Below are 6,656 nucleotides of genomic sequence, written 5' to 3'. Positions count from 1 at the left end.
GGAAAAATATGGAAGGTCAATTTTGTTTAGTCAAACTGGAGACCTAGATATCCAAAACCTTGGGAAGATTTTGCTTCTGACAGCATGCAGATGAATTTGAAATATTTGCCCAGTCAACATTTTGATACGTATAGCTTTTGATATAAGTTGTCATATACACGAAAGATAACATGTATATAATGCACTGAAACGCTATATATCTACTAATGTGGACGCCATATACGTACTAAGCAACGACTTTCTAGAGTTTTTGTAAGCATTATTACGATCTAGAAAACATTGAAAAAAAGTAGACAACCACGTCTCGAACATCTCACCTGTGGATCTAAAGGCTGCTCTACCGGTGTGCTATACAGCGACTCTTGAACAGCTGCAACTTTTTGACAATCATAATCTAGATGAAGCTCTAGTATACGATATTACAGTATACGATGTCTATTACTTTTATACGATTCGAGTATCATGTTGTTGTACGTACAAATGTAGCTTGAGTCTTATATGGAAACTGTTTGTAATTGTTCCGATAATGTTCATACATAAAACGATTACGCAGCATTCAAAACGATTCTGCCCACATATAAACGATGATGAAATGTCAACATCAGTGATATTTTGTTTCGTCATGTTTACCACTTGGTTATTTTCATTTGGTTGAAGTTTACTTATTTTGGTCAATGTTTGGCAGTACAAATCGGTAGTATTCATGAAGTTAAATAAAACAACAGCATTTATGGAATGAAATTGAATCCCATCGGATGGAGTGAAGTAAGTGGAAATGAAATTTATTTTATCGTTGAGATACAGTGGGAAAAAGTAAAATCTATTTACGTACAACGTATACGATTTTCATGGCAATACTTATGTGGATATACGATTTTTGCGACTCAATCAGATTAACTGGATATTGATTATATTGTTTTAGGACTTTTTTGAACACAATCGTAAATATTCCGTATGCAGATATTACATACGATAGTAATCATATTTGGGCTATCTTTTTAAGTAATCATATACGAGTGTGATAGAAAACTGCAATATATGCGATCAAATATATACTTTCATATACGATCTGTGGTTGACTGGGTGGATCACATACCACATTGTTTAATAGATCTTAACACTCAATCAAGTTTAGTCATCTTGAACGTTTAGACAGTGACCATTTTTCTGGAATACGATATGCTCAAGATTCTCCAAAACGTTCCTGATTTCAGCCCACGGTATCTACCAGATCATCCCAAAAACCAAAACGTTTCCAAGTTCAACCCAAAGTATCTACCGGACAACCAAAGCGTTTTGCAATGTGTTCAACATCGGTACTCAACATGGTTCAAAAAGCATGTGTGCACCGTGCAAACTCAATTTTCTTGAATTAGATATGTTCAAGGTACTCCAAAACATTCTAGAGTTCAGCTCAAGGTATCTACCAGGTCAATCAATCAAGGTTTACGAAATGTTCTCATCTTTGGCATATACTCAATATATCCAATAGGAATAATGTAAACCCAATTTTCTGGAATACGAGGTGTTCATTGTACTCCTAAACATTTTGAAGTTCAGTTCAAAGTATCTGCTAGATCAATCATGATTTTTGCAATGTCCTCATCGTCAGTATGTACCAAATCCAGTTTAAAATGTATAGGATCAAATTTCCATGAGCATAGGATGCCCAAGGGGCCGCCAGTTAGCCTTGTGAGCATAGGCGTAGAATTTCTAATTCGGATATGGTGAGTTAGATCCAGTCTGGTCTAGGATGTTTTCGTATGGGAAACATTCTAGATTCCCTGGGCATAGTGTTTCCTTTGTACTTGCCTCACAAGATACATACTCATGCTATGACAGACATAGAAAAAGCTTGCAATTAATAACTGAGGAAATGCTAATATAATACTAAGTTGAAAAGCCGGCCAAGTATCAGTTGGAATGTAGAGCCATAGAAAATGAAGAAGAAGATGTCCAAGGTCCTCCAAAATGATCTTGAGTTAAGATCAAGATATCTACTAGATGCACTATAACCAAGGAGGTGTTTGTGTCGAGCAATTTGGCTGCGGAATTCTTTGTTGATGAGTATAACGGACTTGAATGATTCCGTAAAACAATACGACCAAGGATGTTATCGATCATTTAGTAATCTGCATTCGATCATTTAGTAGTTTGTCAATAACTCTTTTCAGAGGCCTAATTTCAAAATCTATTGTATGGTGAACTTTTAGTGCGACGGTTTTTCTACAACTCTTCTTAACATGTCGATGTTCGAATTCCACTATTAAAGAAGTTACAGTGGTATTAGCAGTAACTTAGATTAAATGATAACAAAATATGCAATCATTTAGTCTAAGGTACTGCTACTAGTGATATAGCTCCGTTATTAGTGAAATTCAAACAACAAACTGTTAGGCAGAGTTGTAGATAAACCTTTGCACTAGAAGTCCACCATACAACACATTTTGAAATTTAGCCTCTGGAATGAGTTATTGACAATCTTCTAAATGATCGAAGGCAGATTACTAAATGATCGATAACATCATTGAATACGACCTCCAGGATATTTTAGCGGGTCTTCCACGAAAGGCTGAATCACATAAGGCTGAAAACTCATAAGGCTGAACACGAAAGGCTGAAACTCACATAAGGCTGAAATAACAAAAGGCTGAAACTCGAAAGGCTGAAAAATCGTGAAAAACCAATATTAGTGGAAGAATTCACATTTGACGTTAAAAGGGGCCCAAACTAAAATGATCCGCAATCTTCTTGTGACTTTTTATTGCCTTCCAATTTTTATACGGACTTCTTATTTTTTTGTCTATACAGCTCATAAAATTTTGAGTTAAAATAGAAGGGAACAAGACTTAATTGTTCTTGATTCTTTTATTTGGTTTTTGATTCTTGCTAGATTGCTTTCTATTTTTTTATTCTTTTTTCTTCTCCCTTCTTCTTCTTCTTCTTTTTACTTTTTTATTCTTTCTTCTTTTCCCCTACTTCCTTCTCTCTCTTTTTTCTTTCTTTTTTATTCAATTTTTTTCTTCCTTTATTCTTCTTTCTTCTTCAATCCTTCCTAGTTCCATCTTCCTGTTTTTACTTCCTTCCTCGCTCTATCTTCTTTCTTCTTAGTTCATCCCTTATGATTCTTCCTTCTTAATGTCTCCTTCCTTATTCCTATTCTCTTCTTCCTTCTTCTGCTTTCCTTGTTGCTTCTTTTTTCTTCCTACTTCTTTTTTCTGGTTTCTTCATCCTTCATTTTTCTTTGCTCTTCTTCTCCCTTCTTCATTTTTTTCTTTTGCTTTCTTATTTCTTCCTTCTTCCTTTTCCTTAATTTTTCTTCTTCTTTCTTCCTTCTTTCATCTTTGATTTTTCATCCTTTATGTCTTCTTTCCTCTACCTTCTTCCTTTTTCCTTATTCCTTTTTCTCTATTATTTCTTCATTCTACTTCCTTTCTTCTTCTTTCTTCCTTTTTTCGACCTTTTTACCTTTTTTCAATCCTTTCATTTTCTTTTTTCTTCCTTCTTTCTTGTACCTTGTTTCTTTAACTTTCTTCTTTTGTCCTGTTTTCTTCTTCCTTCATTTTCCTTCCTTTTTCCCTTTTGCCTTCGTCTTTCTTTTATCTTTTTTTCTGTTTTCTTCATTCTTGTTCCTTCTTCTTTCTTCCTTCTTCATTCTTTTATCTGAAATGTCCAACTTATCGACCCGAAATGTAGGTATGAAGATTACCGGCAGAGAACTTATAAACCGTGATTTGTGGAGCGAGAATGAAATGGTTATCCTCTGTTATGGGGTTGAGGGATATTCGATGCGATTTGCGATCAATTAAATCTGCTAAACGAAAGTTTGAGCAGAAAAATCGGTAATTTTTCGTTGGCGCTTGGTGTGGTTTGACTGAACCCCGACCAAATAGACTTTTGTCTTCTTTAAGGTGTCAGATACGAATGACCATAATCATTTATTTCATTATCGACGAGACCTTCGTCTCTCAGATCGTCTGTTTAGACAATCGTATATGCTTCGCAACCGTTTACCGGATTCTGATTCAGCATAACACTTTGGATACCTTTGGATAACACACTAACTTTGGATACCTCATTATCTTTATCTTTCCACCTTCCTTGTTTCTTCTTGCTTCATCATTATTCCTTCTTTCATCTTTATCTTACTTTTTCCTTCTTCCTTCTTCTATGTTCTTTCTTCAATCTTTCATCTTTTTCCTTCTACCTTCTTCCGCCTTCTTTCTCTCTTCTTCCGTCTTCTTTCTCTCTTCTTCCGTCTCCTTCTTTCCTCCTTTCTTCCTTTCTGTGCAAATTTTATTTTTTATTGTTATACTTTATTCTTTATTTTTTATTCTTTATTCTTTATTCTTTATCATTTATTCTTTAATTTTTATTCTTTATTCATTATTCTTTATTCTTTATTCTTTATTCTTTATTCTTTATTCATTATTCTTTAATCTTTATGTTTTATTCTTTATTCTTTATTCTTTGTTCTTTATTTTTTTAATTTTTTTTATTCTTTATTCTTTATTCATTATTCTCTATTCTTTATCAATTATTCACTTTCCAATCACTCAACCTAGTTGGTATAACATATCGTATGATTGAGATTCATTTCATCCCATCAATTTCAGTCTTTCGATACATTTCAGCCTTCTGATACTTTCAGCCTTTTGAGACTTTCAGCCTTTCGGGATTTCAGCCTTTTGAGTTCAGCCTTATGAGCATTCAGCCTTATGTGTTTCAGCCTTTCGTAGGACACCCATTTTAGCCAACCGTAGAGGTCTGCAATGGCTAGTACAAGTTGTCGTAGCCTTACAAATCTTCGCTCTGAAATCAGCGGACAATTTGTCTTCAACTACGAAAATTGGAAAGTGTGCTTACGCTCCAAGAAATGAACTCTGAATGATCATCGTTTATTTTCATTCGAACAATCTAGAATTCCTTGTCAGCCTACTGAGATTGAATTTCAAATTTCTTCTCATTAGCTTCTTAGTATGCTGGCATTTCAAATGCCTACTACGATTGAATTTCATATACGTTATCATTTTTTTATTATTGTCATTCTAAATTAGTTTAGTTTATTTTATTATTTTTATCGTGAATCCAATGAAACCAAAAATTCGAATTCTTTTTTCCGACTCACTTTATTCCCCACACAAGTGATGATTGAAGTCATTTAAGCTAAATGATCTCACTGGGATATCATATCTAACATAATTCATAAGTTGGATCATTGGATAGATCAAAGTCGTTTTGAAAATTTTGGTATTGAAATGGTCTGAGATCCAGGAATGCTGGAATGGAAAGGAAATGCTGGAATGTTTAGTGATGCACGGATATATCATTTAGGACTTGGTTGATCGGGTAGATCGCATGTTTGGAACTCCAGGACGTTTTGGAGAACCAAACAGGCTTGTAGTAGCTTGTTAATGGAATGAGTACCATTCTATCGGATCGACGGACCTGCTGGGATGCTTAGCGATACACAGGTACATCGTGCAGGACTTGGTTGATGAACTTGATCACATTTTCTGAACTCCACGACGTTTTTAAGAATAGAAAAGGTCTGTAGTAGCTTGTAAAAATAATGAGTGAAATACTCAGCTGCTAGGAGGTTCAACGATGCACGGATACATCGTTCAGGACTTGGTTAATCGGGTAGATCACATGTACTGAACTGTTTTGAACTTAAGGGCGTTTTGGAGAAACTAAAAGGCCTATTCATGCCTGTAAAAGTAACGAGTGAAATCCTATCGGTTTAATACACCTGCTAAGATGTTAAACGATGCAGGAATACGTCGTTCAGGGCTTGGTTGATCGGGTATATTAAATGTTCTGAACTCTAGGGCGTTTTGGAGAGCTTGAAATAGTTAACGTTTATTCAAAACACGATCAATTTATATCTTATGATAGCTTAGATATTTTTGGACATATATCTTAGCTTAGGACATTTTGTTTGTAGACATATTTCCTGGTACATTCCAGAATATGTATTCCAGAACAGTTTGGATGGCCTAGAACATCGGAAAAAGTATTTTAACGATTTTTCAGTTATATCAGAACGCCAAATAACAATGTAAACCTTCGTCCTGAAGTAATAAAGTGCAAACAAACCTGCATCTTGATGAAGAGAATCCTCTCTTTTTAGTTACGGCCTTACTACCGCCAGTCCTTGGAATATTATAAATACAACATTTGGCCAAAAACTAACCCAAGTTAAGCTAAAAAAAATGATTGAATTTTCTTGTTGATAAAAAAGGAATAACTTTGTTGACGAAATCAGAACGTGACAAAATCGGAACATATCCCAACTAACATTTAATGTCAATATAAATGTTATTTCAACTCGTCTATACGGCTTCAAGCTGAATATGTGTGCTTTACAAATGATCAAGAACTTCTATTCAATGCTTTTACCAGCAAATCTGGCGAATCTATTCAGCTGTTTTTTACGTGTCTGCACAACTACTTTACAGCATGTTACACAATTTTTATCAATATTTACTCAACCATTTAGTAATAGAATTTACTACAATATGGCTTATTCAGGTTGTTTGAATCTGTTCAATAAGTTTTATACAGCCACTGAATTCAATTTGATTAAATATTATTTGAGAGGAGAGTAAATTTCGGAGTTTATTCAATGTTTTTTTTTGTGAAAACTCAAATAT

Source organism: Armigeres subalbatus, chromosome 3 (genome assembly GCF_024139115.2).
Source record: "Armigeres subalbatus isolate Guangzhou_Male chromosome 3, GZ_Asu_2, whole genome shotgun sequence".
Lineage (NCBI taxonomy): Eukaryota > Metazoa > Arthropoda > Insecta > Diptera > Culicidae > Armigeres > Armigeres subalbatus.
This window is presented reverse-complemented; position numbering follows the sequence as displayed.